We start from the raw sequence: 23990 nt of genomic DNA on the forward strand, positions 1-23990 counted from the left end.
AAACCCACTCACTGGAGAAAGAAATAGCAAACCATTCCATTACTTTTGCTGAGAAAAGCCCACATGGTTGCTATGCCATAGTTCATGTGGTCACAAAGAATCAGACACAATCAAGAGACTAAACAACAAAGGGATATGACAACTTAAGATGTATAGAAAGCTTTACATATAAAAAAGGACAGAAATCTGGAATTACAAAATGCAAAATTTATTTTTAAATATTACATAATAAACATTAAGCCCATTTCTTTTTCAATCCATAGTATTTCACAAATTACAATTAGTGATATATGCTATCTTGAAAAAATACAATCTCCAACCATCAGCATAGATTTACATAGCACCTTTACTAAGAAAAATTCAGTATTCCCCACATATCATGAATCATGAATACTCAAAGACTTATAAAGTGCCAGTAACACTTCACTTTTATTCTTATTTTTTTTTAATGGTAAACTACTGAAAGAAATTAAAACAGGAACAGAATTTCTAGGATGGGAACAAATGCCTTCTGCTACATGTACCATGCTAGCATGTTAACAAGAAACAAAAAAAAGTTATGTTATCTATTTTATTATACACAAATAGAAAGAATCACATTCTGTTTCTGTTACCCATAAACAACTCAAATGAATTTCAATTTAAAAAAATTTTATGTCAATAAGAATGCTTATGTTTGCACACTGAGAAGATACAAGGCTCAAAAGGCAAAACAACAGACTGAATAGTGAGGAGTTGGCAATTTTCATCTCAGTTTTGCCAATGACACACAAATAAATGTGCTAATTATATAACCTCTGCCTTTATTTGCCTCACATAGAAAAAAATGAGGCTAACAACTCAAAAGATTATTACAAAATATAATTACTGACTGATGCCTAATATATTTTGCCTATTTTTTTGTTTTAACAATTCTATATTTTATTACCTACATAGAACTTATTAAACTTCTATGATTCTTTCCAATTTTTCAAGATCTTGTGGGAGGAAAAAACATTTTATGAGTTTGAGGAAAGTCACTTTCACACATGATACTTTGGTTTGTGACCCACACAGGAGGGATCACTTAACTGAATGTAGGGGTCATGAAATTATGATTATTTTAATTAATAATATATGACTTGCAAACTAATTTTATGTACCTATATACTTGAAGTTGCATAAAAATTTGCATAAAAATAAATAGGTGAAAGTGAGTTGCAAGTGGAAAAAGTTTTAAGAAGCTCTGTTTTAAACGAACTGTTTTCAGACACAACAGTCAAAAAGTTGGACCTCAGGTTGTTTATCCCTGAAAATTTCATGAAATGTGTGCTCAGTTACCTCTTACATTCCCAGAAGTTATCATTTAATGTGAGATTATAATGTTTTATATTTAGGAAGCAAAGATTTAGGAGTAAAAGATTTCCAAGCTTGACAATATTTTCATTTTACAGATGAGGAGATTGAGATTAAGAGAATTTAATTTGGTTCTGCACATATATATTGTATCTAGGATATTCTATAACATACTTAATATGTATGGGAATGCCTGCAATCTGTCTTTGCCAGGAAAACTTCAATGGATAGCACTGACATCCTATTGTGCACAGAGTCACAAAAAGTCGGACACAACTGAACACAACTCCAAGAGCACTCTTTCTACTGCATTCATTTAATAATAACAAAAAACTAACATCTATTGTCTTAAGGTTTACAAGGCACTAATATACATTTTATCTCATATGATCTTCACAAAAACCTTTAGGAGTATGTGTTACTATTACCCAAAATTCTACAACTTTTCTGAGACAGAGAGCAATTATATGTACTGTATCATAAAACCAAGTTATCTGAGACCATATGTAAATTCAGGTCTTCCTGACTACAGGTCCAACATTTTATGCACTGCACCACCTAGTTTTCTCTCATTACATTAAATTCCAAATGGACAAATTGATAACATCAACTATAGTATTATAGGCTGCACCAATACAGTAAAAGTAAGATGAACTATTCATCTATGAAATCCTACAATTATTTAATCTCACAAGTCCATGACACTTAAGTTCCAAAATGGTTCAAGGTATTATCTAATCTATATAGATGCTTATAATGGGGGAAAACAAAAATCACAAAATTCCTAATATTTCAGTCCAGTTTAGGTGGGTTCTTCAAGTCAGCAATATCAATCACTACAGGGGGTAATCAAATGTTGGGAAAGGATTTATAATACCAACACTGGGAATATATGGATGGATAAATCTTGCTTCACAAGCAAAAATTGATGAAATACAAAAAGCAACTTGTTTCCTTAAAGTTCACTTTTTCTCTTTAAAAGTATTTTTAAAAATTAATTTAAACAAATACAAAATAGGAGAAGAAAAAAAACAAATCCTGCCATGTGCACAGCATATATAAAAACTACAACACACTTTGTTTAGAACTGTCTATCTTTCCATCAGTTGGAGAATGGATGAATAAGTTATGGCATACGAATGTTATGGAACATTACTGTTCTACAAGAAATGATCAGCAGGATAATTTCAGAGAGGCCTAGAGAGACTGAACTTATGCTGAGTGAAATGAGCACAATCAGGAAATCATTGTACACAGCAATAATAAGATCATACGTGATCAACTCTGACAAATGTGGCTCTTTTCAACAAAAAGATGATTCAGGCCAGTTCCAATGGTCTTGTGATGAAGAGAGCATCTACAGCCAGAGAGAAGATTGTGGGTATTGAGAGTGGACCACAACAAGCATTTTCACACCTTTTGTTGTTTGCTTGTATTTTACTTTCTTTCTCTCTTTTTTTCTTCCTTTTTGATCTGATTTTTCTTGTAGAGCAAGCAATTAATTGTATAAATATGTATATCTATATTGGATTTAACATATTTTTAACATGTTTAATATATAATGGGTTACTTGCCATCTAGGGGAAGAGGTGAAGGGGAGGGTAAATTGGAACATAAGGTTTTTGCAAGTGTCAACGCTGAAAAATTATCCATGCATATGTTTTGAAAATAAAAAGCTTTAATTAAAACAAACAGTTGTCCATTCTCTTTGCTTCTTCGTAGGTTTTCTTTTGTTCTCTAATGTACACTTTTCACTTCATTCTTTTTTCCTTGTACTACCTCCCCCAAAAAGGCTACGATTAAGCATGAATATATATATATATACACCCCCCACATATCTATAATCACACACATGCATTCATATACATCTATGTAAGATTGTACTGTTTGTTTATCCCATGTTTCTCTGAAGGTATATCTTTCTTTATAAGTCTACATCTTTCCATAGTTTTCTAAATTCACCAACTCATTTCCTATACTATGGCAATATTCCAACCGTATGTCTAATAATTTTGAATAATCCAAACAATGTTGATTAATATGGAGGACATTCAGTTGTAGTTTCCATATTTTTCTTGTCTGAAATTATGATTACTACCCCCCCCATTAACCTAATAAATTGTGCTCCTAATCTTTATTATGTTTGTCAGTATCTCTTATTTTCTATCCCTCCTGACTCTTCTGTTTTATTTTGGTTTTGCAGGTAAATAGAGTTAAGTAACTTGCCCAGGGTTACAAAGTTAAATGCCAAATTTGAACTCTGATGCTCTTTGACTCCAGGGCCAATGCTCTATCCACTATACTAACCATCTGCCTTATGACTCTTACGCTTTATGACTACTCACTACTTTACACTCCTATTATTAACCTATCTTCCCTTCCCCAATATCCTTCCCCCTCTCCCACCCACAACCCATTCCTGTTAATCACCTTACCTCATTCCTATACCTATGTTCCCCACCCTATTCCCTCACCCTCTTAGTTCTTTATAAATTTAGACTTTTATTCCCTTCTAAATGTATATGTTGTTTTGAGTCTGATCTGATGTCAGTTCCCTCTAAAAATCCCATATCCTCCCCTATTCCCTTGCCCTCTTATTTCTTTCTGAATTTAGAAGATTTATATACCCACATATATAAAATTAGTCTTTGATGTTTACCTTTTATTTCTCTTAGATTTTGTATGTCACATTTTGTATTAAGTTCAAGTCATTTTGCAACAAAATCTTGAAAGTCTAGCAAAATTCACTGGATATCCATTTTTTTGGTTCAGGATTATGCTTTAACTTTGATGAGTACATTTTCAGGTATAATCCCAATTCTTTTGTTCTTTGATATAGTGTCCCAACACCTGCAGTCTTTTAATATAGGTGCAATTGGGTTTTATGTAATTCTAATTGTGGCTCTGCCATATCTAAATTAGTTTTATCTTGTTGCTTGTAATATTTTCTTCTTGACGTGGGTTTTGGAATTTGATTATAATATTCCTGTAGGTTTTTCTTATAGGACCTGTTTCTGGTGGGGATTGGTAGATTTTTTTCTACTTCTACTTTCCCCTCTTGTTCTAATACTTCAGAACAATTTTCTTTAATTTCACTTTATTTTAGATATTTCTGACAATGTCCAACTATAAGTAGAAATAGTTCTAATAGAAGTTATTAGTTTTCCATGTAAAAAACCACAAATTTTCATCTATGTATTGATCTATGATTACAAAAAAGCTTTATGCCCATTACAAGGAATTGGATCCTTACAAATATAGTACGTAAGGCAATTATCATTCCTCTTTCAGTGCCTTGTCTATATTCAAGATGAGACTTGAACTGGGACTAACCCTAGGAAACAGTCCAAAGGTGGGGTAAATTTAAAACAACTTCAAGCATAAGTAATCTTTATGGATTTTTGAATAAAATAAAAATTGTAAAAGTAAAAAACTTCAAAGAAGATATGCTCAGCCATAGTTGTGTTTTTCACTTATTTAATGACTACGGCATGAGTTTCTATGAATATAATTTTAAGATTTATAAAGCTAACTTAATTAGAACTCTTGATAGATGGATGTCAGGGTTGATACCCGCAGTTTATAGATAAGAAAATTCAAATTCAAAGAGGTAAAATAATTCTCCATCACTTTGCTCCAAGTTTATGGGTCTAGATTTTAGCAAGAACCACTGATCTCAAGTTCTGAACTAAGTTACAATTCTATACTGAATATTCCTTATGGATTTATCACATAGAACGTAGTGTTGGAACACACAGAAACATTAAAGGAAATATATAAATAATAGTTGCTATAATAAAAATCACAAGACATTGGGCAAGAGATTAAAAGGCATTTTTCAATTTTTCATTACATATAGAATTCTTTATAAATATATGTATGTAAAGAAACTACCTCAAAGGTGTACAAATATGTATGCATTCTATTTGTGGGTCAGAGGGTGCTGTAATTTTTATTATATGCAAGTTCTGGTACAGAAATTATCTCTTCTAATAAAGATTTGTACCTTATCTATTAAGTTTTTAAAAGGGTGCCCAGGGACAAGTGAGATATATACACACACTTTCATCTTTGTATAAACTTGAAAAAAATTACATGAGCTTTTAGTCATAAAGAGGTAAATCTCCCACAGTCCTAAGAATATTAATAAATTCCATCAAAAAGGGGAGGAAACATGGAACAAATCTGGTAACCTCTCTTTTTTGGCAATTAAAATATGCTGCAAATGTCCATACGGTAGATAATCTATTAGTATCCTGTGACTGAGAATATATATAATAACAAGTTACTAATGAGAAGTCAGAAATACTCTGAAAATGAATTTGTGGGGTAGCTAAGGTGGTGCAGTGAATAGAGCACCAGCCCTGAAGTCAGAAGACCTGAATTCAAATTCGGCCTCAGACACTTAACAATGCCTAGCTGTGTGACTTTGGGCCAGTCACTTAACCCCAATTGCCTCAGCAAAAAAACAAAACAAAACAAAACAAAAAAAAAAAACTGTAAATTGCATTTCATTTTATTTATTTAGTCTACAAAAGATATGGTCACATATCAATGGTTTTCCATATAACTCTATGTGAAAAATTTTGTACTAAAATCCCTTATGGCCTCAATTACAAATCTTGATCAAACTTCCACATAAAATCCACACCCTATCTATCCCCTTCTAAAAGTCTCAGTTCAGTTTTCTTTCATTATAAAACTTATCACTGTATCTTATAATTTGACCAACCTTACAAAAACAAAACAAAACAAAAAACTTAGCCTACTTCCTGAAATTGTCATGTTTCACATTTTAGAAGTTATTTACTATTTCACAAATGTTAAATGGAAGGCGTAATGGCAAGGGCATTTTGATGATGCCATATTAGATGTTGCTATCATTATTTGAGGCATTTTAGTGAAAAATTAGATTCATTTAACACAACCACAAACTTTGTTGTGAAATTAAAGTCAAAATTATCTTCACTTGACTACAATGCCATTAAGATAGCTTTTAGGCTGCTTCATAACTCTTATTTATTCTTTCCTAAATGATATCACTAATAACTGAACTACCAATATAAAAAAGCAAAACAAAACAAAATCTTGAAAATCACTCATTATTTATCCTACCCAAGAGTTCTTTAAATAATCTTTCCCCTTTTTCTTGACTCCATAATAGATAAGGGATGGCTATGAGGAGACAATTTAATATTGACTTTCCATTAGTCATTCAAATATAATTCAACTATAAACTGTCCAGAGACAGTGTGATAGAATGAGAACTGGCTCTGGAATGAGAGCACCTGTTTCCCACCTATGGTCTATTACTTAGTACCTAAATGACTTTCAACAAGGCAAGTCATTACCAAGGTTTCCCATTCTGTAAAATGAAGGAATCAGACCAGATGATTTCATAGGGACCCTTTCAGCTCTAAATTCTATGATCAATTCTATGAGACATGGTTGTGTGACTTCTCCCAGGGGTTTCTGGTAAGCACTTAAGTAGGTTTGGAAATGGTAATCCAGAGAATGCCAAGGATTTCACAGAACTGGGGAGAAAAGAGTCCTGGACTTAGACCAAGAAACTAACTTCAAATCCTAGTTTGGCTATTTACCTGTATGAGCTGGGGCATGTCTAAAGATAACTTTTCTGTAAAATGAGGGACCTAAAAAAGATAACCTCCATTCTGTCTTCCAACTCTAAATCTATGATCCAAAGATCCTTCACAAATGGATTCCAAACAAACTTTGCAACTTTATCATATTTTTTCCCAGTATCAGAAGTTTCAATCAAAATGGACAATTCATCATATGAGCACACATATATAATGTTTTGCCTCTTTATGTCTTTGTTTTTGTGTTGTTTCCCTGGAAACAATTTAGTGCCCAGCCTACTGCATTCCTGTTGAAATCCTATCCACCCTTCAAGGCCTTACTCAAATAAATATTATTTCATCCATGAAATCTATCCTGATTCCTCTAATTCTGGAAATTTTTTATTTCCTAGGAATTCTTGAAACACTTTGTACCCCTTTTATTTACTTATGTTGTACTTTAATTGTAGTTTCTGTCTCACTAAACAGAAAATTCTTTGAATTATTTACTTTAAGAAGCACAATCTGGAGTTTGCCCCCCCCCCCCACACACACACACAAACACACACACAATTAGCACCTGGGAGTAGTAAATATTTCTTGAAAATAAATTTATTTTGTCTTTTTGGGGAAGGTAATCAGGATTAAATAACTTGTCCAGTCATATAGTTAGTAAATGTCTCAGGTCACATTTGAACTCGGGTTCTCCTGACAATGTTCTATCCACTTTTAATAAGCTTTTAAATGATAATGAAAATAATTTCTGGGAATGGTATACACACACATGTGTATTGTATGTGTGCATATATATACATTTCCAAGCTAAAATGTTTAAAGAATATAAATGCTTTCACACTGTGAATAATCCTCAAGTGAATGGTTCTTTCAAACTGAGATTGAGGAAAAAAGTACTCAATACTATGTTTCACTAAGCTGTTTTACTGGTAAGAAGTATTATGGATGAGTTGATTTAGAAAGATTTATCAGTACAATAATCACAGATGATCTCCAGAGCAATTATCTCCAAACTTTTTAGTTATATATCCCCAATATATATTTTTATAGATTACATATTACTAATGTTACATTATGAAAATATATAAAACTAGGAATTAAAATAATGAAATAAATGTTTTATTAACAATACCCCCCCCAAAAAAAAGTTTTGCCTAGTTAGAGGACTTAAGAGAAAAATGTCCTGCTATTGTGGTAAAGGTGAAGGAAGAAAGTCAGGTTTATGTGGGGTTAGAGTCTGATTCTAGGTGGAGAATGTTTGCCTAGACATCTGTTTTTCTAAGAAGAAGCATGTGCCATTGATTGAAGTGGAAGTCAACAGGGGAAAGAGAGAAGTAGCAGGTTGTGACTACCAATGGCCTAAATGACTGTGCTGCTCACAACTCTTAATATTTTCTCTGCACATTCCAAGGAAATATGTTACACACTCTCTGGAATATACACGCAGACAGATACAGACACACTCTACTTTGGAGACTATTCCTTTGAAGACCCTTACAACTCTAAATTACATACAATACATTGGGTAGTTACTGAGGAAGGATGATCTTCAGGAGTTTACAATTCTAATGGATCATACAAAATAACCATATATAAATACATCTTTTATTAATCAAAATGCAGTTTAAGTCACTAATTGTTCTTTAATATATAAAATTTTGCAAATAGTCTCCCAAATGATCTCTTCTGCAAATTCAAGTAATCTTACATTAAATAGGCTATGATAGCAGGATATTCTCTGCTCTTATCTATAGATTCAATTAAATATTTCAAGCTAAGTTAAAAGACAAGTAGCTATAAGAGAGCCAAAAGGACTCTACCCCTTTCCTTACACTGCAAAATATACATATATTAATGCAAAATTCATGCAATTGACAAACATTTTGGAAAAAACACTTACAATGTTAAGGAATTGTGCTAGGTGCAAATACAAAGAATTCCTGCCTTCAAAGAAATTATATTCTACATTATCTAATATGTATTTTCCCTTAAAACAATATCAACTCAAATGACTATTACCAAATATAAGAAAATTCAAAATATGTCTTCTCTTTAAAATGTTAATGTTATTTTTAACCATTCCTAAGAGGAGAAAAAAAAACAAACTTGGCTAGTGTATTTTTACCATTCTAGTTAATGTCCAAGGTTATACAGTAAACAGTACATCATAGCAAGTAAATTACTTAATTTTAATGCTTCTAAGATCCCAAACAACTAATATTAAAAAAAAAAAAAAAAAGATGAAGTAAGAGCAAGATTACAGATGAAAACATTAATTTGTAACTTTAAGACAACCCACATCATGGTAATAGAAATTATTTTCAAGTTTCCCTTTTCAAGTTTCCCATCACAGAGAAATAGGATTTAGAATTCAACTCTCTGCCAGAAAGCAAATATAAATAAGTATTTAAAGCACATTAACAATTAACAATTATAGTTTGTGTAGAAAATAGTTTTTTTGGATTCTTCTTAACCTGACAACAAAATGTCATTAAATATAAATTAAGTCTTGACTATCTGATAATTTTGTTTTAAAATTTGAATCAGAGAATCTTATTTTCATAAGGAAATGCATTAGAATACTGAACATTGGTACAAAAATAGCATAATTCTTTTTAGGCCCAATACTGTTCAAAAGAATAATAGTTTTATAGCCAGAGGTCATCTAGCTACAGAGTTTCTAACAAGGAGGGCCTCATACACAAGCCAGATTAAAATGTAATTGGGAAATATTTAAGAAAATAAAAATACAATAAAATGTAGATAACATTACATTTAAAAAGATAATATTAATTTTAAAAAATAAAAAAAACTATTACATTCAACATATGGTACACAGGAATTCTTATGTACAGATTAGTGGCCCCTATTTGAGAACTGAGAAGTGAAATACTTCCCCAAATTCAAACAAGTAGAATTCTAGCCCATGTCTTCTGATTCCGAACCTGGGATTCTTTTTACTCCACTAATTTATGTCCAATAAGACAATTTTACTCTCATTTTATTTAGTAATAACCTTCCAATCTAGAGTTCTACTCATACATGGTTTCTATGCACAAAATGACCATTCAGTGTATGTTCTTTATATAGGTAAATTTGTAATCCCATCTTTGAAAACTGACTATAAAATTATGAAATCCATTTATTTTTTATTATCTGAAACATAGAGTGACAGATTCTTCATATCTTTGTGTTATTCTCTCAAACTAACAGCACAATTTTGTCCAAAGAATCCAGCCGGCATCATTAGCTAAACAAGCAACAATCCATAGAAGCAGATCCAACTCCTGGATCAGGCTCTGTCTACTATGCCACCTAATTGATCGAGGTGAATTAAATTTTTTATAGTTCATAACTGATAATTTTAGGAACTAAAGTTCTCAGCTTATGTGTATAAAAAAAATAGTTACACTGTAAAAAACAAAACCAAACCCAATACACACACCCTTGGTTTTTTTTGCCTATCTACTATCAAATTTGGCTAATAGACTATTTTTATAAGGGAATAAGTCATCTTAGTTGCCTTTTATCAACAATAGTTGACATTTATATGGTGATTTAAAGCTTGCAAACTGCTTAAGTGGTGTTAAATGCCAAAGTCCTTAAATACAAAGATTTAACCAAATTATCATTTTTTACAGCAATACACACAAATACTGTTTTCAATTAATGTCAATTTCCATCCTATCTTGATTAAAGCAAAACCAAACATTTATTATTTTTTAGAAGTTATTTAAAAAAATATCCTTATACAAATTTAGAAAATTCTAAAGAATGTACAATGGAAAAATAAGCTTTCAGCTATTATTTTCTGTTTTCAGAAGATATTAACCCTGATAAAGTAAAAGGCCAAACACAAAATTCCATCTTGATTCTTTTCATAAATTTATATTAAAATTTATTCTTAATAATTTACATTTATGAATAAAAATATAAAAAACCTGGTAGAAATGCATTGATAATTTTAAGAAAAATTTAAATTATAAAATCTAAATATTTTTTAAACATTTTCTTTGTAAAATAACATAACACAATAACCTAGGTATTCATTAGTATTCTTTCAACAGGCATTCATCAAACACCTACTGGTAGTAGTAGACATTGAGAGATTATATGATTTAAACAAGACAGCACCTGACCTTCTCAAAAAATTGACTAAGGAGGAGGAAAGGAGAGAAGTGGATATAACATGTATAAAAATCAAATTGGTATAAGAGTCTTCATTACTGTTTCAGCACCGTTTTATTTTGCAGTTTTTGGAAAACAGTATAAGGACTTGGATTCAAATTCGAGCTTTGCAACTTACTTATGTAACCTTAGGCAAATCATTTTCCAACTCTGGTCCTCAATTTCTATGCCTGTAAAATGAAAAGGTTAAACTACAGTTCTAAATCCTAGGAGGAAAAAAGAACACTTTCTGAGGAGAAGCATCTGAGCTAAGGAAAATTAAAGATTTCAACAAGGGAAAATGTGCAAGAAAATATTTGTTAGAGGACACACAGACAGAATAATTCAAGATAGAAACAGATGATTATTTAGTTTCACTAGAATGTAGACTGTTTGAAGAGACATAGTATGAAAAGATTGGAACTTTTGTTTGGTTGTCTTGGTCAAGGGAAGAGGATGTATTTTATCTAACAGATTTTAGAAAACCACTAAAGCAAAGTTTTAAACCATTTTTGTGTCATGGAAAATCAATGGAACCCCTTTTTATAATAATGTCTTTAAACCTATAAAACAAAATAAGTAAAATTGCAAAGGAAACTCATCAAAATGTTTGAGGACCCCAGGCTAAGAACTCCTGACCTATAAGGTACTATTCAGAAAGTAGCCTGGTCAGACCCATACATGAATATTATTTTGGCTATGAAAGGATGGGCTGAAAGAGAAGAAACTGGAAGCACCGCAACTAACTTGAAGATAATTACAAAACTTCAGGCAAAGAGGCTCCAGATTCACTTCTTACTTTTCTCCAATACAAAAATATATGTATGCACACTCATGGGGGAATTTTTCATTCCTGGAAGAAACATCCCTCTATAAATGCTCTACAACCAGTTTTAGAAAAATGTCTGAGGAACTGAGGTGAATGACTTGCCCAGGGACCTACTAGTCCTACTAATATGTATCAGTGGAGTATTTCAATCCAGGTTTTCTTGACTGAGAAGAAAGATCTTTATTTTCTTTGTCAAGCTGCCTATTATTACATGGATAGTTGTGATATCATCTAGAATCTGCTGATAACACTGCCACCACCACCCCACTCCAACTCATTTATATTTAAACTTTTCACTTGAAGTAAACAGAGACAATGCAAACTCTATGCTTCAAAATTCACTCAAAAATTGATCACTATGTACTATTGTACACAGGGGAAATTAAGCTATTCTTTTCCAGTATTATGGAGAAACACTTGTCAAAGGGACTGGAATGTTGGTTGGGGTACCCTTTCACCTAGAAGAGAGTACTGGCACTGAAATATCCTAGATGCTGAAATTTCCTGAAGAGGGTATTAAAACTAAAATAGCATCATTTTTTTTTTTCAAGCTGATGCTACAGTTCTTTTACTTGCCTTTTCTCACATATTCCCAACATTTTATAACTGAAAAATATTAATTTACATAGGTTAGACTTCAAAAGGGTTAGTAGTAAAGTAGTAGTAAACTACTTCTGGAAGAGTTGTTTGAATGCATATTAATCTTTTTTGATAACTACCATTAAAAAGTCTCTCAGACAGAACTCAGCTCTCTTGTTTTACTGCTACTAAAATAAGGAACTGAGAAAATAAGAAACACAATCCGTGGGTCTGGAAAGAATAAAACCCAAAATTTTAATGATATGGCGCAATCTTAGCCCTGTCTATAATATTAAAAAAAAAAAAAGTTGATATTTATATAGCTCTTTATGGTTTCCAAAGTACTTTAGATCACTATTACAAAACAATCCTGTTAAGTAGGAAGCTCACATGATTATTTTACCTTTATAAAGAAACTGAGATCTGGGATGGAGTTATTGTACTTGTTAAGTAATGATCTAGAAAAAGAAACTCCCAATTCAGTGCTGTACATTATAAATGCCTTCCAACTTTACCTCTCACTATTTCCCCACTCACACTCACATTGTCCAGAGTGGTCTTCTCCTTGTGCCCTCAGACACTATTTTTCTTTCTTACTATCTTATCTATCCTCAGTGTTTCTGCTTCTTGTCTATTCAAATCTTTCCTTTACTTAAGTTCCATATCTATCATGTTTTCTCTCTTCCAACCCATATTCTACAAATGCATTATGTGGAAAAGCAGCATGGCAAAGTGTCCTCAAAGGCAGAAAGGCCTAGATTCAAGTCCTACCTCTGATACATATTTGTAGTATGATCGTATGAATGTTACAACTCTTGTACTATAGGCAGCTCTCTTAAAATCTTTAAGTTGCAATCAAGGTTGGAAATTGTCTTACTGATAAGTAAATGAACCTTTTAATTTCCCGATATCTAAAAATTTCTTCCAGTTAGCTTAGTTCAAAATTGAAACATCTTTGATTACTTCTTTTATTTCCTCTTCCTTCTATCCATCTCTAAAGTCTGCTGCCAAATCCTATTGATCATGCTTTTACATCTTTAGAGTTCTTCCTATACCTTCTTTATATCTGTCCTATGTATTTCTATTCTATTTTATATGTTACCTAATTTCTTTCCCTAAATTTTAAGTTTCTTGAGAACAAAAACTATATGTTATTAATTTTTATGACCTCTTTTCCCATGTAGCACAGTATCTTAGATATTATTGATACTTAATGAATATCTATTGTTGAAAGGTATTATCAGATGCATCAGTCTAAAAATGTCAAGCTAAGGAATAAGGGCATATTAGGAAATACATGTATAACTGGAAAACTACTGACGCAATAATGTGTAAGGTAGAGACTAAGTGAATAATGCTATAACAATAGTACAGTAACAAGTCTCTCAACTGATGGTAATGTGGAAATGGAAAAAAAGGATGATTAGACAGATATTTTATAGCTATTTATGTGGAAGAAAAGGTGAGAGATAACTTCCAATTCTGAACATGAATAACAAGAACAAGTACAAATAACCAAATGAGAAAGTTAAAATTAGGAAGGTCAGTGTTTGCGAGAAGAGAATACTTTCTATGACTTCCCAGTATCATTAAGAAATAATAGCTATGTACATTCTTCCCACTGATCCTTGCCACAATTTCCTGGAGTAAAGGATTAAATATTACTCCAATTTTACAGATAGAGAAACAAAGGTTCAGAAAAATTTAGTAACTAAGGTCTCAGAGTCATCATGTACAAGCAGCTGGTATCTAACCCAGATCTGATTCCAATCCTAACTTTTTTCTTTCCACCATACTAAATTGTCTCCTACTTAAATTCTATATCCCATAATTTAGCACTTGATATATAAATAAAGGTATGGAAGAGAAATTTTATGCAAATAAGTTTTTTTTTTTTAATTAACTAAGTCTGCAACCTTTTCTAAATTTTAATCTTTAGTATGAACATTCAGGAATTTTGAGCAACAAAATACTCCAAGTTCTTAAATTAGCATTTATGTTTTATTTTATATAAAAGTATTTATATTTTATTTTAAATATTTATATTTTGTTTTACATTAAGCTTCCACACCAGTGCTAGAATCTCTGACTGCTGAAATGACAAAGGACTTTCATCACCTTTAACATGATGTTTCAATTCAACAGGTCCACAGACCTTGCAACTTCCCTTTTAATCTTTTAGATGAAAAAACAAAACCAAAAATAAAGCTAGATAAGCTGATATAACAAAAAGAACACTAGACATGAAATCAGAACATGTGAATTCAAATTCTGGCCCTGCCACAAGTAACTGGAAGATCTTGGACAAATTTTCTATCTGTAAGGGGACAAAAAAGTATGCATTGGATCATGTCAAAAACATCTTCTACTTCTAAAATCCTAGATGGTACAGTGAATAGAATATTGGACACTTGGAGTCAGAAAGACCTGAATTCAAATCCTGCTATGTGACTAGCCAGATCACTTAATTTCTCTATGTCTCAGTTTCCTCATCTGTAAAATGATGTACCCCATGATTCATGAAGCCTCCATGGCTTCTAAGGTCACTTTCAGCTCTGAAACTATAATTTTACGGTTTCCACTAAAGTTAACTTTTTAACAGTCATAACACTGAACTCAGATTAATTTATCCAAACATGAGCTATTAGAATAAATGATTATTTCAACATCACAAGTAGTTATATTTGTATCAATTCAGAAAAGTCACTAATTCTATTTAGAGCAACCTAAAGTTCCCACTTAAATATAATTGGCACCTCAATGAGGCAGTAAGGACTGCATGCTTACTTCATACATCACTTCACTGTACTGACATTTTGGGATTATACTAGGTTATCTACATAAATATTAGGAGAAAGGAGTGGGGGCTGAAGAGGAGGAAGAGCAATGGTTTTTGTCAAAGAAATACTTTTCTTAACATGTCTTGAGCCTATGATCAATATGCCTTTCAAAAACACAATGTGAAACATATATTGCTATTTTCCTAGATTTAAAATGAAGTAAATAAAATGAGATAACACACAGTCTAGGTCTTCCTAGACTAAACACACCACTTGCTCTTTTCCAAGAGTCTTAGATCAAGTAAAGTAACCTACTCAATTTCCTTATTTAAGTATTGCAGAACACTGTTAATTCTGCTATTTCTAAGGCATATGTAATTTTTAGCTTTTAAAAACTTCTTCAAAACCTTAGAAGTATATCTGTAACGTCACTATAAAAAGCCCTTTTGACTAAAATTCTGTGCTAATTTGTCTTTCCAGATATACAAAAAAGGGTTAATTTTTGCAGCAGTACTCCCCACTCCAATGTCTTGTTTGCAACCTAAAATGAAAGGAAAAGGGAAAAAAAGCAAAGGGAAGAAAAGCAGAGCACACAAGAGAGAGAATATTACCATCTACTTTGCTGGTTATGGATTATTTTGAAAGACCTAAGAGGCAAGGAAAAGAGTTGACAGGCAGAAAGGGAATAGGGGTTAATGACCTCAACTGGCACCATCAGATTAATATTGGTATTAGGGGGGAGGGGGAAATTTATTTACACTGCAGTGTCTGGGAGCAAACATGGCTGCCCCTACCCCCTTTAAATAGGAATAGTCTTCATTTCCCCACAAAACCCATAAAATTTTGTCCTGCCTTCTACCGATTCCTCACCCTCCAGCCCACTACTCTACCCCCGGTTACAATGTGCAAAGCAAAAACACAGCCCCCACTTTCACACAATAAAACCTGTGCCTCCTCACTCCAAAAGGATAACAACACTATAACCACTAGCCTTTCTGGCCTTGACAGAAACGGCAGAGAATACACAAAAATAGGAACAAAAGGCTTTCCCTTACTAACACTTCATCAGTCCCCAAACCCCATCATTTCCTCCCACGCTCAGGGTTTATCAATTCCTCATCGTTCACTTAATTTCCTTCCCTCTCCTCCACCCCACCTCTTCTATCCCCGCCCCCCAGATGCCAAACTCCCCATCCCTTTATGCCCACTCCCTCAATCCCTTCTTATAACCAGCCTTCCCTCCACTTCCATTCCTTCCTCCCTCCCACGTACGCCCTCCGCCGCCTATTCCCTTCCCCAACCTCGACTACTACTCGCGAAGGCCCCTCCATTGCCCAGCCCTCCCCTCTCTTTTTCCTCCCCCCTCCTCGCAGCCCCCTCCCTCTCCCCGCCCCCATCCCACCTCCTCTCCGGTGGCCCAGCCCAGCCCCACTCGACCTCCTCTTCCCATCTCCCGCTCCCAGCCCCCATCAACAGCCTCCAAGCCAATCCGCTCCTCCCCACGGGCTTTTCCTCTCCGTTTCTTTCCTTTTCTCCCTTCCCCGCCCCCCCTTCTCCCCAGTCCCACTCGGGGTCAGCCAGCCCCGGGTGGGTGTGGGCGTGGGTGGGTGCCCGCCCCGCCTCGCGCACGGCGCCACTTTACCTTCAGTCTGTTCCATTCTAACCCCCCGGCCGTGTCAGTGCGATCACAGGAGAGACACGGGGGCCCGGAGGGGGGCCGGAGAGTGGGGCACAGCCGAGGCCGAGGGGGGAGGAGTCGGAGTCAGGCCAGGCCGCATGAATCCCCGGCCTAAATTTCCTCCACGCCGGGTGCCGCTGCCATCGCGGCCCGAACCGTGGGGCCGCGGCCCGGACGGGAGTGGGGGAGGGGCAAAAGAGCTGCGGGAGGGGAGGGGGAAGGGAGGGGGAGGAAAGAGGGGGGGTGGGGTGGCTGCGCAGCCGCTGCTGCCGAAGAAGAGCCCGGGGCGAGCGGCGGGGCTGGCGGCGGCTGCAGAGGGTCTCGAGGACTCGCTCGCTCGCTTTCTCGCTCTCCCGCCGCGGTCTTCTTCTAACCCCCCCCGTCCTGGTCGTCTTCTTCGCCTTCGCCGTCGTCGTCGTCGCTAGCTCGCTCGCTCGCTAGCTCGCTCCCGCCGCCGCCGCCGCCGCGCACAAAGCACCCCCCACTTCTCTCGGGCAACGCCGCCACCGCCGCCAAATCCTCACGCGTTCATTGGCCGAGGGGTGCGATGCCTGTTGGGAAGTGTAGTTCGTAATGAGGCGGGAGGGAAGGAAAGAGAGAGAAAAAAAAGAAGAAGCGAGTAGAGAAGGATGGGGTGGGGTGGGGGTGGGGAAGAGAGAGGAAGGAGCGTGTGAGATTGGAGGGAGGGAATAAACGGGAAAAGGGCTGAAAATGAACGTGTGAGGTGAAGCTCAGTTATAAAGCCAGGGAAAGGGGTGATGTAAGAGAGGAGACGACAAAAAAAAACAAAACAAAAAAAAAAAAAAAACCAAGATGCAAGGTTAATGTCTGGGGGAAGTAGAAGGGAAAAGGTTATTTAGTATCCCTGCTTCTCGTAGAGGATCAAAGACTGATCCTCTTTTTTTTTTTTTTTTTTTTTTTTAAGAGTCTTGTCTCCTGAGGATACATTGTAGCTATAACCTATTCTTTCATAATAAAAAATATTGGGCAGCTGAGAGATGAAAAGCATTGTAATAATGTAGACTTATTCTTTCAGTTTAGTGTCGAAGATTTCTGGGTAAGCGGACTGTCAGTGTAGAAACATGCATAGTTAAGAGCTTTGGGGGATTAAAAAGAATCCCAGTGCCTTCTTGAACTATGTCTTCCCTTTAGCACCTGTCACAGAATATAAGTCAATAATGCTTCTGTGATCCGGATAGTGTTTATTTGGGATTTGAGCTTTAAGGGACAATCCTGTCCTCCATCTCCTCCTCGAAATGGAGTGGGTTTGCCAGATTGCAATTCTTAGGTGGCAAAGACTCTATCTCCTTTCTCTTTTCAGGAAGGCCTGCGAACATCTCTTCTAGAGATCTAGGCCTCTCCTGACTCTCTTCCTGCTGTAACTATAGACTCGGAGACTTGTGGGTAATGTGGAGTACGTCAGCATCTCTACTATATCCTGGACTGCTTGGGGAGCTCAGAGTTCAGAGAGTTCCATGCTGATCACGTAGCTTCTTTCCAGTTTGTTTCTCAGTGTGCCTGAGCTGTCAGTGCCCTCTACTGCTTTTTCTGTCAGACCTTGTCAGACCAGTTGCTGTGAGAGCTTCTGTTCAACTACTTAACCATTCTCAAATGTTCTTACCTCTCTTTGAAAATTAGAGCACACACAAAAAATTCTTCTGTGATAAGTTAATAAAACCTTGAAATAGCATGCAAGTTAATTTTATTGATCATAATTAGTGGAAGTGTCTGGAAGCATTTGAACCCCAAATGTAGTCCAAAAGGACCACAAGCAACATGTACATAAGAAAACTAATTTTGGTTGCCTCGGAGCATGAAAAACAGCCTAGCTGACCATGTTTGAGAACATGTTCTGATGTATCTGCTGCTGTTACAAGAATTCCTGGGTTAAAAACAAGCGTCCTGAACACCACCCAAACAAATTAAATGAAAAGTTTCCTCCATTTCACTTTCTTACTTCAGAGAAGTACTCACTGTTTGATGTCATCAAGGACATGAAAATCCAGAAATAGAAGTGGTTTATTCATGTAGCAAAAGTAAGCTACTAAAGTATTTAGTATCCAAGAATGCTTCGAAAGCTTTGGATAGATCCTCCTAGGAAAGATTTATATAAGGGTAGTTGTCTTTAGATCTACATGTGAAAGAAATACTCATGTCAATGAAGTATTGAAAATACTTAGATTTATAGATTACTGGGCCTTTAAATCTTAGACTCATGTAAGAATTAAGATAAGGAATAATATTATTGCAATCATTTCATCAGTGACTTTGTTTCTATTTTCTGTATTTTTGGAACTCCAATATGCCTTGTTGTACCAAAGATTAAGGGTCAAAAAGTATTTTTAGGATTCAAGGCAGTGGTTAATTTGTTGGTTTGTTGTTCCTTTTGGATTTGAATGCTTGATACTATTCTATTATAATAATTATTATATAGTTTTTTAACCCTTTATCATTGATATCACAGAGCATATTGAGGTTCAGAAAATGCTAATTGATAGTTTGCAGTTTTTTGACTAGATATGTAATTTCATCAATATAGTAAGCTCCCAATACAAAGCTGCAATATATATTTCAACTGGACATGTATGTAACTTAAAAAGTTAGAAAAAGAACAAATTAATTCCCCAATTAAATGCCAAATTAGAAATTCTGAAATTTTTAGAAGAGATTAATAAAAATTGAAAGTAAGAAAATTATTGAATAAAACTAAGAATTGATTTTATGAAAAAGCCTACAGAATAGATGAACCTTTGGTTAATTTGATTAGAAAAAGGAAAGAAGAAAACCAAATTACCAGGATCAAAAACAAAAAAGGTGAATTTACCACCAGTGAAAAAGAACTTAAAGCAATAATTAAGATCTATTTGGCCAACTGTATGCCAGTAAGTCTGACAATGTAATTTCATAGATATAAATTGCCCAGATTAACAGAGGAAAAAATACTTAATTCAATTTTAGAAAAAATAAATTTAATAAACCATTAATGAACTCCCTGTGAAAAAATCTTTTTAGAGAGTTTGACTAGAACATTGAGAAATGATTTGTTAGGGTCACACAGCCAGTATATGTCAGAGGCAGGACTTCACCCTAGCTCTTTCTGGTATCTGAGCCAACTTTCTATGTACTATATCATATTATCTCTCAATTGGCAATTCCTCTATACACACTCAGTTATTTGCTATAAAACTACTTTTTAAGAAGCAAATAAAAGGGATAACCCAATTTCTTAGAATTGCAAAATAGGGAATTTGGGAATGAAAGTTATATGGAGGTAATCTTTTGCCTATAAAAGAGTAGGAAATACAGAGATTATTTTTTCATATTTAATTAATCTTTTTTTCATATTTAAGGGTAACAGGCTTTAAATGCAATAATGTATAGTTCTCAATCCTTAGTATCTTATAAAATTCCTAGGGGGCCACAGATAGTATATTAAACAGCAGGATGGCCCCCATAATAAGGGTGAAAGGGATTATGGAAAGGAAGAAATTTTTGCTTATATTACTACTTAGACTAATAAAAAAATTTCTGTTCTAGAGAAATACTGAATACACTATCTGATTTAGTTGCTGTATCAGTTGTTTTCTCTTAACCAATTTTCTTTGTAAAAGCTTAGTATGGTTAGGGGAGTGAATGTGTAACCAAAAATTACTGTCACACTCTGAGTACCACTACACACCTGTCAGATTGGCTAGAATGATGGGGAAAGATAATGCGGAATGCTAGAGGGGATGTGGGAACACTGGAACACTGATACATTGTTGGTGGAATTATGAATAGATCCAGTCATTCTGCAGAGCGATTTGGAACTATGCTCAAAAAGTTATCAAACTGTGCATACCCTTTGATCCAGCAGTGTTACTACTGGACTTATATCTTAAAGAAGGGAAAGGGACCTGTATGTACAAGAATATTTGTGGCAGCCCTCTTTGTAGTGGCCAGAAATTGGAAACTGAATGGATGCCCATCAATTGGAGAAGGGCTGAATAAATTGTTTAATATGAATGTTAAGGAGTATTATTGTTCTGTAAGAAATGACCAGCAGGATGATTTCAGAAAGGCCTGGAGAGACTTACGTGAACTGATGCTGAGTGAAATGAGCAGGACCAAGAGATCATTATATACTTCAACAACAATACTAGATGATGATCAATTCTGATGGATATGACTCTCTTCAACAATGAGATGAACCAAATCAGTTTCAATAGAGCAGTAATGAACTGAACCAGCTACACCCAGCAAAAGAACTCTGGGAGATAACTATGAACCACTACACAGAATTCCCAATCCCTCTATTTTTGTCCACCTGAATTTTTTATTTCCTTCACAAGTTAATTGTACATTATTTCAAAGTCCAATTCTTGTGCAGCAAAACAACTGTATGGACATGTATACATATATTGTATTTAACATATACTTTAACATAACTAACATGTATTAGTCTACCTGCCATCTGGGGGAGGGGATGGGGGGAAGGAGGGGGAAAATTGGAACAAAAGGTTTTACAAATGTCAATGCTGAAAAATTACCCATGCATATATCTTGTAAATAAAAAGCTATAAATAAAAATTTAAAAATCATCACATAAAAGCAAAAGGCATTAACAAAACTTAAAAAATCTTTTAAATGTGGCATCTGAAAGATGCTCATATACTCTTAAAACTTGGGAAATTCTCAAACATGACTAGATGACAGACCTGACTTTAGATAAATAGATTTCATTATAGGAGGCAAAGAAAGCAAATGAGAGGGGTTGGATCAAGGACTATGATGTTTTCTCTTAATTTCAAAATGATATTGCTTAGTCTTCCTTTTCTGGTAATATAGCCATAGTAAAGGAGAAAAAGTTTTAATTTCTCTTCAGCTTATCCTCCACAATTCATTTGTAGAGGTCATGTCCATGAGAAGTCCAGTAAGATCCTCCTGAATCCCTTTTTCTAAAGTGTTAAATTACTTTGACAAGACTAGATCTTTCATATAATACAAACTTGTCTGACCCTAAATATTCCATATTAATGATGATTGATTTCTTCATGAACAGTTCAGACACTTGGGCTATATACTCTTGTAGTTGGTCACCAAATTGGAGGCAAAACAGATCAACAGAACTGGGGCTAACATTGTGAAGACTGACACAGACACACAAATTCAGATGTTCAGAGGAAGTCTATGTAGCAAAATGATTCCACTAAGAAATCATGAGGTCACAGAAAGGCAGTAAAGTAGCACTGAGTTCTTGGGAATAAGCTATAGTAAGTTGAAGCCCCATTATTGGCAATTGATCCTAATGTAGTACTATCAGTTTATGATATTTAGGTTAGCATGCAGGAAATAGATTTTGATTTATTTTTATTTTTTCTCTAAGAGGGAGCTCAGGGAAGACACCTTATTTCTTACTTAGCTGCTCACTTTGACTTAACCACTGTTTCCAGAAACTAATCTTCTCAAAGATCTCAGAAACTCGTATCTCAGTACCTCTTGCCCTTAGGGTCCTTCCCTCCGTGACTGGGGAAGCTGGAGGGTGGACTTTGGACAGTTCCACTAGATACTCTAAGGGAAGGAGGCCAGAACAGATACCTTATCAAGCTCACTTGACAAAAGCTCTTCCTCGATGCTATTCTCCACCCCTCCCACTTTTTAGCTTCTTTTTATATATTATCTTTTCTCTTCCTCCCCCACCCCTCTTTAGATTGTGAGCTCCTCCTGGGAAGGGATTGTCTTCTGCCTTATTTTGTACCCTCAGTGATCAGCACGTACCTGGACATGTACATATTATGTATGGTACCTATTTAGATTCTTCTTGCCTTTTTTTTTTTTTTTTTTTTAATGTAAAAGGATATAAGTCCTTTAAAACAGTGTAGTACAGTGAAAAGTGCATTCATTTTAGAGTAAGCATTTGAGTTCAGATACTGCCTCTGACTGTGACTTCCTATGTAATCTTATGTAATTTCACTGAGCCTTTGCTTCCTCATCTACAAATGAGTGGGTTGAGAGGACAAAAAAAAGCAAAATACAAAAATAAAATTAAAAAATAAGACTAGATGGTTTCTCAGGTCCATTTTAATTCTAGATCTATGATATTTTGTTCTTTTTGTCACATTAAATAAAGTCTGACCTAGCTTGTTAACCTGAGTGTTTATAGGGGAGATAAAGACCATTTTCTTTTGTGGTAGAGAAATATGCACAAGTCAAGTTCCCATGTTCCCTATAGAAACCCTGAGTAGAGACACATAACAGTCTAAATGCTTATATCCTCAGTGGAAACCCTAGTTAGGGACTCAAATAAAAAAGAGATGCTCCCAAAATCCAGAGCTTTAGTTCTGGGGCATAGGTTATACAACAAACCATTTGAGTCTCTATGAGTAAAGAATTCTTTATTATGAGTAAAGAATTATAGGTTAGTAACCAAGAACATATTATCCTTCAGCTGATTTAGAAACACTGGAGGATTTCTAGTATAGATGGTTGTATTTGCATATATATATATATATATATGTATGTATGTATATATACATATGTGTGTGTGTGTGTGTGTGTATACTGTTAACACCCACTATGGGGTATGTTCCCCAATGTATACTATGTAGGTTGGATGGGGGAGGGTAAGTACTCTCTTGGTGCAATATTTGTGAAGTGGTATTTCTAATATATTCATAAGTCCCCATCAATGTGCTTCCCATTATTAATCAGCCAGGCAGGGCAAAAGAAATACAATAAGTGCCATATCTCTCCCCCGTAGCTCCTGCAAATACATCTAGAAAACACATTAGATGAATCCTGTTTAGGAAAGATGAGGGGAAAAAACACATGAGATGGTTTTTTTTGACCATTAAAAATAATTTTAAACTTCAACACAAAAGGAGAAAAGAAAAAAGTTGTCACGTACACAGCATACCATAAGAAAGAATTCAATATAAAATAAATTTCCATTTCAAGAAAACCTACATAACATTACACAGTTTTCAAAGGTGCCTGGCTTTTTCCTCCTTATTTTGTTTTATTCTTTGTTGTGTACTTTTTATTTCATT

General features: G+C 34.7%; 1 protein-coding gene across 5 annotated transcripts in view; it reads right to left on the minus strand.

The window, feature by feature from the left end:
* NSD3 (nuclear receptor binding SET domain protein 3) overlaps positions 1 to 17454 on the minus strand; it is a 139166-nt gene extending 121712 nt beyond the window's left edge. For all 5 annotated transcript variants that reach the window (XM_074287257.1, XM_074287255.1, XM_074287256.1 and 2 more), the window contains exon 1: positions 16927 to 17454. The gene's annotated coding sequence lies outside the window, so the exon portion shown is untranslated. The remainder of the gene's footprint in view (positions 1 to 16926) is intronic.
* Positions 17455 to 23990: the final 6536 nt, after the last annotated feature.

This window comes from Sminthopsis crassicaudata, chromosome 2 (assembly GCF_048593235.1).
Source record: "Sminthopsis crassicaudata isolate SCR6 chromosome 2, ASM4859323v1, whole genome shotgun sequence".
In the NCBI taxonomy this organism is placed as follows: domain Eukaryota; kingdom Metazoa; phylum Chordata; class Mammalia; order Dasyuromorphia; family Dasyuridae; genus Sminthopsis; species Sminthopsis crassicaudata.